Source organism: Mesoplodon bidens (genome assembly GCF_964165515.1).
Source record: "Mesoplodon bidens genome assembly, chromosome: 20".
In the NCBI taxonomy this organism is placed as follows: domain Eukaryota; kingdom Metazoa; phylum Chordata; class Mammalia; order Artiodactyla; family Ziphiidae; genus Mesoplodon; species Mesoplodon bidens.
In genome coordinates, this window is record NC_138181.1 from 11,533,862 (window position 1) to 11,547,578 (window position 13,717).

Here is a 13,717-nt window from a genome sequence, read left to right on the forward strand (position 1 = left end):
TCTCTCAGGTGTGAAAAAAGACTGTTTGCTTTAGAACATTTTGCTTTGAATGAGGAAGGAAAGGGGGACACAAGAAAAAAAAAGCATTTCCTTTGAAATAAATACATCAACGTCACTTTTTTTTTTCTTCTATCTGCTCATGAAGATTTTTGCCACTCACATAAATTTCAGGCAGAGCATATACTCTGGAACCAGATGGCCTGGGTTTGAATCCCAGCTGTGGTGCTTATTAGCTTTGATCCCAGAGCAAGTGACAACCTTTCCGTGCCTTATTTTCTACATCTGGATGCTTACAAAGAGTGAATGAGTTAACATTTGTAGAGTGTTTGGATTACTGCCGAATGTGAAGTAGGTGCTATGTAAATGTTTTTGAATTTAAAAATTAGATTATGGTTTTCAGGGTGAAATGGAACAAAATTCCATCCAGCTCTCAGCAAATCCGACTAAAACGGATGGTTTCCAGTATGAGCCATGAGGTAAAAAGTCTCAGATTCCATGGTATGGTTCATATTAAAACCCATAAAATTCTAGTCCTTGTGGGGTCTGCCTGAGTTACTCCGTCACAGAGCCACAAATATTTCCTGAGCACTACTGTATTGGATGCCTGGGAGGCAAAGCTCGTTGAGAGGATGCAAGTGGTACTAGGAGGTTGACGCAGCCTTGTATCCCTCCTGGAAATGCCATGAAAATGGCACAGAGTGACAAAGTACTACCAACTTTTAGAGGAACAAGACGTGTGTGTGCGCGCGCATGCATATGTTTGGGAGGGGTCCTCGAGAAGGAAGTAGTGAATTTTGAAATGAGCCTGAGATGATGGGGACAATTTGACTCCAGTGTTGGGCTGGGTTGGGGGGGGTCATCACTGCACTTTGGGTGATGCTTGTACTTCACTGGGATCCCCGTTTACTGCCACATTTGTCGCTAGCCAGGACCTGGCCCCAGTTAGACTACAATTTCTTCTCTGACTCCTGTATTTCCACCGTTTCCTCAGAGGACTCCCGACACCCCCTCCCGTAGTGGCACAGAGTGTCACTTGAGTCTGAGCCCTGCTGTGGTCCTTTTGCCATCTCCGACACATTTTGAAAGTATTTACATTGGCTGATTTTATGCATTCATTTTTTTTCAGTGTGATAAACAGCCCGGATGTCTGAAAATGTGACTCTGCCTATTGGGAAAGGAATATCAAAAAAGGCCTTTCACATCAGCTGTCTCAGTCCCCTGTTGTATCAGTGTAAGATGAGATTCAACAATTTGCTGAAGGTTTTGCAGCTGGTTAGTGGCAGAGGTGTTTCTGGAACCCAGGGTTGACTACCCCCAGAATCTTCTAGTATTGATATGGGAACCTTTCCATGAAGATGGAGACTACTGGTCCAGAACCTAAGAATTTAAACAGAGAGCCTTATACTCTATACCCATTTATGCACTTTTCTATTCATTTTCATTGTTCACGGCTGGGTATCTCGATGCCCTAACGACCTTCAGTGGTGAGCCAGGACACCCTCCGGGGAACCACACTGTGCTCTGTCCTTAGAGACACCCATTATAGAAGGTACCAGGCTGCAGCTGGGGCCAGGTAGTACCATTGGTGAAAGTGTGGGCCTGAAGAGGCCAAGGTCAGTGGTTGATCCTGGTTCAGGCCAGTTAATTTCTCACAAAGATGAATTGCTCCAAGGCCATTGCACTTCTAATGCTAGCTGGTCATTCTATATAAAGAGGTGTTGTTGGTTTCAATAGCAAAGTACCATCCACTTCTAGAAAGATTCCTCAAACTACTATTGTTCTATTCAGTCCTATTCATTCAGCAAACAATGATCTGAACCTATTAACCATTTTTCCTCCCATATATCTTGTACTTACTTATTTTCCAGGTACTTACTAAATGTTAATTGCTTTACATGTATTGTCTCATTTAAGTCTTGCAACACTGGGACTAAGGCACTACTATTTCCCCATTTTATAGATGAGATGACTAAAACATGGAGACCAAGCCTAGTTACAAGCCTGTGCAGTCTGACACCAGAGCTGGCCCCCTCTTAACCACCAAGTTTGTGAAGGATTCAGGAAGACATAAAACAAGACTCTTTCCCTCCACATTTTCGATAATTATCATCATTTAGAATCTCCTTTCCTTTTCAGCTAGCAATTTCATGTCCAAAGATTTGTCCTACAGAAAGTCATCCGGAGATATATATAGTATAGATGGAGTGTATGTTTATGTGTATATACGAAGTGTATATCTGGAATATATATACACATTTGCTGCAGCATAATAGTGAAATTTGGAAATCACTGTCATTCTCATCAGCAAGGGATTGAACAGGTAAATACCATTAATGCCATATAATCTTTTACTATGCAGCTGTTAAAAAAGAATGAGATACATCTGTATATGAAAAAAATACTAAATAAGTAGGAATAAAAAAGGTACAAAGGTGCCTGTATAGTACAATCCCACTTCTGTAAATAAAAACCGTACATATGAAAAAAAAGTCTAAAAGACTATATTCCAAGCTGTTAGCCACAGTTCTCTCAGGACATGGGAAGAGGGGCTATAATGACGAATCTCACTTTCTAAGAGATGTATTTCTGTAATGTGTTATTTTTTGCAATAAACCTGCATACATTTGCTTATCAAAGAAGAACAATAATGATTTAAAATTATAATGAAGGGCTTCCCTGGTGGCGCAGTGGTTGGGGGTCCGCCTGCGACGCAGCGGGCGGGGGTTCGTGCCCCGGTCCGGGAGGATCCCACGTGCCGCGGAGCGGCTGGGCCCGTGGGCCATGGCTGCTGAGCCTGCGCGGCCGGAGCCTGTGCTCCGCGGCGGGGAGGCGGGGGGCCGCAGCAGTGAGAGGCCCGCGTACCGCAAAAAAAAAAAAATTATAATGAAAAATTTTAAAGTTCTATGAGAAAGCATATTGCACCCCTCAAGAATCCCATCATTTAGTTGGGAGGGAATGTAACAAACAGAAAGAAATGTCATAAAAGCCAGAAACTGATACAGAGACAAGAGGAAAGAGAAAATTTTGTGGGGAAAAAAACAACCAGCTGGGGTTGAGAGGCACAGGAGAAAATGTATGAAGGAGATGGCACTTTGGAAGAACCTTGAAGGTGTACATAGTGTCAAATGTGGAAGGTGGAAAGGGGCATGAGAATACATGAGTTCCAGATAAAGTGACTGGTCCTGTGCAGCTGGAGCACGGTGCAAGCAGGGAGGATGAAGAAAGGATTTTCATGGGGAACAAGACAGGAAACAGAGGTTGCTGGAGGGTCTTTATTGCTGAGCAAATGAGTTTTACTTTATTACTTTAGGCTTTAAGAGCCACTGGAGGCTTTTGAACAAGGAAGTGACACTGTTAGAAGTAAATAAGCAGCAATTTCATAGTTCGTGACTGCATGGTAACTGGTCTCTTAACACCAAGCTGCCACCGGGATGTGGCTCCTGACTCTGTCCCTAATTAGCTCGATAGCCATGGACCAGTTACTCTGCTTCTCTGTATTTCTATAAAATGGAGAAGGTGGTGATAACAGATAACGTATCTCATACCATTGTTGTTGAGACTGAGTGAGTTAATGTTTTTAGGGCACATGGTAATTGCTGAGAATGTCTGTTAAACTTTAACAATCAGCTTCATACCTTTGAATTAAAATCTTTGCATTTCATTTTGAAACTTTTATTACAAAGAGCTAACATTACACGACAAATTATTAACTATTCTTTCTTCACACTTTCACAGGTTTATAGATTATTAATCCCATCTTACAGGTGGAAGACTTTAGGTGTTTAAGGAGAGATACAGTCTCAGAACCACATAGCAAGACGTGAGTTGTGAGCCCTGGTTCACTGGTCCCTGCCCAACACCCAGGGTTATCACTTAGCTCCAATTCTCAGAGCCTTGAGAATAGGAAAAATAGAAGAACGTTGGCAACTTCTGTTTATAGGATAAGGGAAACAGCAGTAAGGGACAGTAATAAAGTAAAATCAAAAACGAGAAAACTTTGGTGAAATACCTGGAAGTGTGTATATAAAATCAAATTTGTAATATATATATATATGTATATATATATATATATATATGGTGAATTATGCTACTTCCAAAATAAAAGTCATATGTTGAAGACCTAACTCCCAATCTGTCTGCATTTGGAGATAGAGCTTTTTAATTAAGTAATTAAGGTTGTAACTTAATAATTAAGTAATTTAAGTAATTTAATAATTAAGTAATTTAATTTAAGTAATTAAGGTTGAATGAGTTTATAAGGGTGAGGTCCTAATCCGATAGGATTGATGGCCATATAAGAAGAGGAAGAGATCTCTCTCCCTGTCTCCACAGCACCAAGGAAAAGCCGTGTGAACACACAGCAAGAAGGCAGCCGTCTGCAGTCCTAGAAGAGAGCTCTCACCAGAGCCCAACCGTGCTGGCAACCCCATCCCGGACTCCAGCCTCCAGGCTGTGAGGAAATAAATTTCTGTTGTTTAAGCCACCCACTCTATAGTACCTTTTATACTCATACATATATAGAGACATTACATATGTACACATGCCAAAATTACTTCCCAGTGACAAAGTTTGGAAAACATTGCCATACTGCTAAATCTGACACTAATATAAACTTCAAAATGAAGTGCCCATCCAGTCCCCAGAAATAACAGTCTCCTGGCTAAATGCACCATTCCTATGGATTCATGCTGATGGCATTGTTTTTCCGTCAGTTTGAACAAGGGCAGTGCATGGCTTGGATTCCTGCATCCCCAGTGATGCCCTGTGATTACAAGGGAAGAAATGGGCCTATGGAATCAGAGAGAGAGAATGAATAGATAGATACCTTAGGTTTGGATCCTTGACCTTGCTTTCGTACTAAATTTAACTTTATTTTTGCTTAGACTAGTTTCATAATTCATTTCCTCAGCACTGAGCCTACATAGGGGCTACGATTAGAAAATACTGGGAGTGAATATAGTTAAAGTTGGCAACTGGAATAAACTATCTGGTTTATTCCAAGAGATGCCTATGGGGGTCAGTGAAGCGGGTTTGCTGTTACTTCAGTGGTTCACAACACAAGCTGGTGATTACAAAACCAAGAAAATCAAACAGGGTATTTGAACAGATGGATTTATGTCCTTCCATTATTTTGTCAATAGGAAATATATGCACACCATACAAAGTTCAAAAGGTACAAAAGAGGAAGAGTGAACAAATATTTTATTTTTAAAAATCCTTTCTAGGGGCTTCCCTGGTGGTGCAGTGGTTAAGAATCCACCTGCCAATGCAGGGGACAGGGGTTCGAGCCCTGGTCCAGGAAGATCCCACATGCTGTGGAGCAACTAAGCCCGTGCACCACAACTACTGAGCCTGCGTGCCACAACTACTGAAGCCCACGTGCCTAGAGCCCATGCTCCGCAACAAGAGAAGCCACCGCAATGAGAAGCCCGCGCACTGCAACAAAGAGTAGTCCCCGCTCACCGCAGCTAAAGAAAGCCCACTCACTGCAACGAAGACCCAATGCAGCCAAAAATAAAATAAATAAATTTATAAAAAGAATCCTTTCTATTTCTGAATTTTCCAAGTATTCTTCAATAAGCATGTATTATTTTATGATTATAGGAAAAAAGTTAGCTTTATAAACAAATAACTAGTTTTTAATTTAAAAGTACCTCAGAGATCTCATAGCTGCTTTGTGATTTAAAAAAAAAAAAGCAACAACATACCACTAACTTTATCTTCTACTTAAAAATAATGTGTCTTTGGATATATTTTTCAAGAAATTTTACCCAACTTTGTATCCATCCACGTTAAAGCTCCTGCCACTGGAAAAGATATACAAAACTGACTGGCAGTTTGAACACCGAGAACTGGTGAAACTCAGTATGAGTCACTGGAGACAAGTAATTTGCTAAGGAATCTTCTTTCAAATTTCATCATAATTTGTATGATGACTCCACATGTCTGTCAAATGTTGTTAAAATTAAGTGCAACACTAGGCTGGAGGATTTAGCTCAGTCCAGCTTAACTCCTTCATTTAGTAATTAAACAATAACAAGCTAGATTTATCCTTACACCTAATGCATAATGATGGTTTGGATGTTCTAATTGGATAAGTGGCCAAATGCTCCCTCCAGCATATAATGTCAGAAGATGTCACAGTCCTGGTTTGCTGCAAAGACATATCAGGAACATGGTCCTGACCTGGAGGTCACTTTCTGGTAACTTCAATCCCTGGAACAGAACTCTGAACCGGAAAGTAAGAGAGGAAGAGCCTCTGCATAGCCAAGTCCCTGCATCTTCGTGGAGATGCCTTTCTTAGGCTTGCTTACTGATTCTGGCTGAAGATCTAATTTCAGAAGATCCCGTTATGTGGTTTCCCAGTCCTTAGTGGATTAGAAACCAAGAAAATAGAAAAGCTTTTGGAGATGGAGGAGGGAGGGGGAGGGGAAATGGCTTTATTCAGTTCATTCCTCTCTCTGTAAATGGATTAGCTGACAACAACAGAGGGAAAGAAAAGTTAACAAGCATTCCCAGAGGTTATATGTGCCCCCAGACAATCTTCTTCATTCCCAGTGATGACCTTGGGGTAGGAAAATGTGGTTGAACTGTGATCAGAAATTTTCATATAGTTTTGCTGTTGAGAGTGGTAGCCTCTGGGGAGGAGATCACTTCTGAGGTGGTAAGAGGAGACAGGACTCATTCATGCTCTTGTATATTTTTCAGATATTATATTATGTGCATTATGTTTCTTTTGCTTAATAATAAAATTTTTTAAATTATTTAGTGACCCCACAAAAGACTTTACAAATAAAAAGTACATGAAAAGAAAAGTGTATAAATTAAAATATTGGAGACCTGAAACCATAAAACTCTAGAAGAAAACATACTGGGTAAGCTCCTTGACATTGGCCTTGGCAATGATTTTTTTGGATTTAACACCAAAAGCAACAAAAGGCAACAAAAGCAAAAATAAACAGGTGGGGCTACACCAAACCAAAAAGCTTCTGCACAGCAAAGGAAACCATCAACAAAATGAAAAGGCAACCTACGGAATGGGAGAAAATACTTGCAAATCACATATCTGATAAGGGATTAATATCCAAAATATGTAAAGAACTCATAGAACTTAACAACAAAAAAACAAACAATCTGATTTTTTAAATGGGCAGAAGAGCTGAATAGACATTTTTCCAAAGAAGATATACAGATAGTCAACAGGTACATGAAAAGATGCTCAACATCACTAATCATCAGGGAAATGCAAATCACGACCACAATGAGATATCACCTCACACGTATCAGAATGGCTATCATCAAAAAGACAGCAAATGACAAGTTGGCAAGGACGTGGAGAAAAGGGAACCCTCGGGCACCGTTGGAATGCAAACTGGTGTAGCCACTATGGAAAACAGTATGGAGGTTCCTCAAAAAATTAAAAATAGAACTACCATGTGATCCAGTAGTTCCACTTCTGTGTATATATCAGAAGGAAACAAAATCACTATCTCAAAAAGATATCTGCACTCCCATGTTCACTGCAGCATTATTCACAATAGCCAGGACATAGAAACAAAGTGTCCACTGACAGATGAATAGATAAAGAAAATGTGGTGTGTATATATATATATATAGAGAGAGAGACACACACACATATATATATATGCAATATATGCAATTAAATATATTCAACCATAAAAAAAGAAGGAAATCCTGCCATTTGCAGCAACATGGATGGACCTTGAAGGCATTATGCTAAGTAAAGTGAGACAGAGAAAAACAAATGCTCTATGAGCTCACTTATATGTGGAACCTAAAAAACCACTGTGGAAAACAGTATGGAGGTTCCTTAAAAATCTAAAAATAGAACTACCATATGACCCAGCAATCCCACTACTGGGCATATACCCTGAGAAAACCATAATTCAAAAAGAGACATGCACCCCAATGTTCATTGCAGCACTATTTACAATAGGCAGGACATGGAAGCAACCTAAGTGTCCATCAACAGATGAATGGATAAAGAAGATGTGGCACATACATACAATGGAATAGTACTCAGCCATAAAAAGAAAGGAAATTGAGTTATTTGTAGTGAGGTGGATGGATCTAGAGTCTGTCATACAAAGTGAAGTAAGTCAAAGAGAAAAACAAATACCGTATGCTAATACATATATATGGAATCAAAAAAATGGTACTGCTGAACCTAGTGGCAGGGCAGGAATAAAATCGTAAACATAGAAATGGACTTGAGGACACGGGGTGGTCAGGAAACTGGGGCAAAGTGAGAGTAGCATCGACATGTACACTACCAAATGTAAAATAGATAGCTAGTGGGAAGCAGCCGCAGAGCACAGGGAGATCAGCTCATTGCTTTGCGATGACCTAGAGGGGTGGGATAGGGAGGGTAGGAGGGAGGCTTAAGAGGGAGGGGATATGGGGACATGTGTATGCATATGGCTGATTCACTTTGGTGTACAGCAGAAACGAACACAGTATTGTGAAGCAATTGTACTCCAATAAAGACCTATTAAAAAAACAAAACAAAACAAAACCCTGAACTTATAGAAACAGAGAACAGATTGGTGGTTGCCAGAGGTGAGTGTGGGGTGAGGGGAATGTGTGAAGGTGGTCAAAAGGTGCAAACTTCCAGTTATAAGATAAATAAGTTCTGGGGATGGATGGCGTGGATGGATGCATGGTAACTATAGTTAACAATACCATATAGTATATTTGAAAGTTGATAAGAGAGTAGATCTCAGAAGTGCACATGACAGAAAAGAACTATCATTTACTCTTCAGTTCTGATGTGAAGAACGGTGCTTCATTTCTCTCCTATTTTAACTGCTACAATCCCTGTGACCGAGCTTCCCCCCATGTGGATTTCCTTTGCCATTTGGGCATGTGGTTGCTTCCATTCGCTTTTTGCCTTCCTTGAACAGAAAGTCCACCAGAACCTTGGCTTGTATGCGAGAAAGTCACTCTCCAGAGGAGTACACATGAGGGTTGGTTAGATCATTTCAATTAGTTACCATCCAACCCTGAGGTGGCTCCCCTATACTCAGAAGGTGACAAGCAAGCATTACAGTAGAAGTCAAGTCCGTTAGAACGCAGCTTGTAATTACATGTTACTGAGTACACCATGAGTCAAATCATGGTCACTGAAATGTAACTGCATGTTCTTGAAATAGTTCAGCCTTGAGGTCTAGGGGCTGATTTATTTCTGGTTTCTCCAATTTAAGCCCTTGTATCATGACCCTGGAACTACCACCCAGTTCAGAGTAGATGGGCAACATGATGAGGTACAAAGAACTGGGGACTAGGAATCCTCTGAAATGGTAGGTAAAATGATGCCTACATTTTTTATTGTTCAAAGTTGTAAAGTATCTAGAAATATAAGGATTATGAGCAGAAATGTTGGGAAGACAATGATATGAAGTGATGGTCTTCAAACTTTTCTTTACCAGCACCCCCTAAAAATGCTAGAAAACTACATATCTCTGCATACATTTTTAAATTGACATCTGTAACTTTTAATCACAGGTTTGAGTGGTTCAAAGGATGTATTCTGTTAGCATGGTATATTTTTAAATAAAACTGTCAGATAGCTTTTTTTTTTTTTTGGCCGTGCTGCAGGGCTTGCGGGAACTGGCAGTGAAAGTGTGGAGTCCTAACCACTGGTCCACCAGGTATTCCCATAACACTCTTTTAAAATGTATCCAACAGAATCTAATACCACAGTAACTTGACACTTACCATCATTCCTCTTTCAAAATGAACAAGCAGTTCTTTAACAGTCAGAAATGTTAAATCCTTTCCTTTCTTCCTGGAACTCTATATTCATTCCACTTCTTCTAAACAAGTGTATCCAAATGTCATATTTTTATGACATCTTTTATTATTTGAATATCTATTATTTGAACATCTCTTATTGATTACCCCCTCACATTTTCTGAAGCAAAAATGCCTATGTAAATAGATTTCCAATTTAAAATTTTAAAACTATCCCACGACCTTCAGGCTCCGAGTGTTAAAACATTTTTTGGAAACTAAGTCATCATTACAATTATTTGTAACAAGGTAAATATATATGTTATTGATCACTAAACATAGAGCAGTAAAATGTTATTGGAAATTATTCCCTTAATACATAAATATATGTATTTTTATATATTTACATACATATGTAATTAATTAAAATATCCATTAATTAATATTAGGGAAGAATGAGCTGGTTTAGCACCAGTATTATCCCTCTTTCTCTTTTTTTTTTAACACATGGAAAAAGAGTAAGGAAAAGAAGTGTCTAAGGCCTCATGGGAACTAAGTAACAGCAACAGAACCAGAAGTCATGCATGTAAAGACAGCCACAGACACATACCTGGGCTATATGGCAATCACAATGTAACTTGAGAACTGGAAGATTTCTATTCCTCAAGATCCAATTCTAGCTTTAGAGACCCATCTATTTCTCATTTTTATGAACGTAGGCACTGAGAAACCTTGTTTCCGTGAGCAAATTGGTGAGGCTGTAAGGAGTTTTGTTATGACAGTGCTTAGGGCTGATGAGAAGGAAGGAAAATTGGGACATACTTCTGGGCTCATGGCTTCAGAGTGGGGTCTGGAATGATTCAATGAACACAAACCCTGTGTGAAGGTTTCTAACGAGTCCACCTTTGTCAGGGAGCTCAAAATCTGTTTTTCAGCAGACCCGAATTTGGCAGTGTCATTCAATTTTTTGAACTCCTTCGAGCTATAGGTCAGACATCACGTCAAAAATTACTCTGTGGGGGAGGTTGGAGGGCAGGGAGCATATGGGAACACTCTGTACTTTCTGCTCAATTCTGCTGTGAACCTAAAACTGCTCTAAAAAATAAAGCCTATTTTTTAAAAAATTGTTGTAATGATCTATCAGTGGTCAACTCAATTAGACTTTTTTCCTCCAAGTTTTATGGAAAGCCATCAGTTGGAAGCCACCTACCTTGTGAAATGATTTGTACCTCAGTTACAAAAGGCTTTTGCTTTCTCAACAAAAACACAGATACTTCTAATCATCCCTTGTCTTGGCCTTGGAGGTTTTTACAACAAAGGGCAATGCCTTCCTTTCCTTTTTTAGAAGAGAGAGAGGGCCGGTGTGAAAGGGCAGGTGGGGGCAGAGAAGACGGGCATGAAACCCCACTCTCTCTCCATCTCAGGCACATAGAGAAACTGATTCCCTAAAACTGTGTGCCCCGTGGGTGCCCATCCTTTAAACATCACCTGAGGGCGGTGATTTAAAAGCTACCTCAAATACACAGAATTATAAGGTCAGGTTTTTAATAATGAATTCGCTATTTATCTGAAATTCAAATTTAACTGGGAGTCCAGTATCTACAGTCTATCTGGCAACCCTTTCTAATCCTCATCATTCTTTTTAAGAGATGAGCAAAACTGAGACCTGGAAAGAACAAAGTACTGGACCGAGGGACTTTTATTTCTCCCTCTACCTGATTCTCAAATGTAATTACTGTTTTCTCACCTCTCATTGTGGAGCCCATCTTTATCTGTCCTCCCACGGTGTTCCCATCCTTCTCACCCAAAGCAAAAACAACAACAGTAACAAATATGATGGTATTCCTGAAAGGACGAAAGTTTTGGAGGAAACCAGGGCCAGGAATTGGTTTGAGAGAAGCAGAGACAGCGTGTGGGTACAGTGTGGGCAAAGCATCTCTGCCCTGTCACCTTGAAAACAGTGGCTAAAAAAAAGGAGAGGGAACAGCAGCCGCTGCCTTCAGGGCAGACACCAAACTTATATAAAATGTGTGAATAGTCCCCTTTGCAGGCTAGCCTGTGGATACATAAGAGAAAATATTATTCAAGTCCAGCTGCATGTCAGATCACCTTTGCCGCCATCCTGAGCTGCTTCTTAGGAAAGACACCAAGCAGGCCTTTTGTTTTCTCTTTCCCCTTCTGTTCCGTTTACTACCAGTGCCCTCTCTCACACTCCCAAACACCAAAAGTAATTTGAATTTCAAGCCTTTTTTTGGCCTCCCTGTGGGTGTGGGAGGACCTCCCTTGAGAATTGCTCTGGATCTAGTCGGCTACATCCGTAATTGGGCAGAATCTCTGTCGTACCCCACCACCACCTCCCGTTCTTAATGCATGGGGCATTCGGGTGCCTCCACCCCCAAACCTTCTCTACCTCATCCTTAGTGAGAAGAGCCCCCCAGGAATGCCCAGCCTCCACTTACCCGCCCCGGTTTGGGAAGAACAAGTCTCTTGTCCAAGGGACCCAGGTCGGCCAGCCAACGGCTGCCAAGGTCAAGGTGACACTGACAAGGAGAAAGGCTAGACCTGAGCCCCCCGGTTCAGGAGACCCAAGGCAAGTTCCTGTTTCAGAGACAGTTTTAAAAACTGAAAAACTGATCAAGTTCAGAGAGGGGTGTGTGTACTTCCCTCTCCCCAACTCACCCACATGACCCCCTTGATCTTCCCCAGGGGGAACAGCTGATCTGCTTCTCTAAAGAATCTCTCTAGACCTAACCCTGTTCCTCCCCGCCCCTCCGTCCTCATGGCCATTCCTTAGCTGATGTCTCAATACTCTGGTACATTTTTGTTCTTGACAAGAAAAAGGAAAGGGAAAAAAAAATGAGAAAGAGAAAAAGGATGGCACATCTGAGTTTTTTGTGGTTTGGGACAGTTTTAGTGCAAGGTTTTCAGGACTTGATTTCCCCTGGTCCTTTCCATGCTGAAGACGGCGCTCAGTAACACTGCTGGTTACCAGTGGGACATGTATTGTCCTTCTGATCCAACAGGAGATGCTCTCCCTAGATTTGGAGTTGGGAGGGAGGAGATGGCACGGGTGATGTCCAAGGATGAATAGCCAGTTTCAGACGGGATCTTCTGCGCTAACCAGAGCCCCTGCCTTCAGTTCTGCAGATGGACACTGAGCCCAGTAGGGGCACAAGAGGGATGGCTCATATCTCCCATGGAAAGAGAAGGGGAGGGGGGGAGAGCGGGAGGGACTGAGGAAGAAAGAAATAAAAGGAAAAAAGGAAGGAAGGAAGAAAGAAAGAGAGGGAGAGAGAGAGGAAGGGTAAATTTGTATATTCCTCTATTTTGACAGCTTCCTTATATTAAAATGGGTATAGAGACACAGACATAGAGAAAAAAACGTATGGATACCAAGGGGGAAAGGGGTGGGGTGGGATGAATTGGGAGATGGGGATTGACATATATACACTATTGATACTATGTATAAAATAGATAACTAATGAGGACCTACTGTATAGCACAGGGAACGCTACTCGGTGCTCTGTGGTGACCTAAATGGGAAGGAATTCCAAAAAGGAGGGAATATATGTATATGTGTAGCTGACTCACTTTGCTGTACAGTAGAAACAAACACAATATTGTAAAACAACTATACTCCAATAAAAATTTAAGAAAAGAAACGTATCAATAAAAAATTCTTAAAAACAGTAAATAATTAATTTTTTTAATTTTAAAATAGGTATAATAATGCCTAACATACAACACTATTATAAGGAATAAATAAAATAAAAATGCCCAGTAGTACAGAGCCTGACATACAGTAGATGCTAAATTAATTTTGTTGAGCATGGAGGGCACTTACACTTATGTTGTGTTTGCTTATCTGTTTGTCTTACCCCCCAGACTCTGAATGTCTTACTCATTTCCGTAACCCCTGTACCTATGACAATGCCTTCAATATAGTAGACACTCAATACATATT

The 13,717-nt window shown here is 40.7% G+C and overlaps 1 long non-coding RNA gene across 1 annotated transcript; it reads left to right on the forward strand.

Annotated features, from left to right (window-relative positions):
* Positions 1-1,147: 1,147 nt before the first annotated feature.
* On the forward strand, positions 1,148-5,627 carry LOC308608175. The gene is made up of 4 exons (XR_014014103.1): positions 1,148-1,272; positions 3,765-3,820; positions 4,333-4,452; positions 5,226-5,627. It is a non-coding gene; the product is annotated as an uncharacterized lncRNA (long non-coding RNA).
* The last annotated feature ends 8,090 nt before the right edge of the window (positions 5,628-13,717 follow it).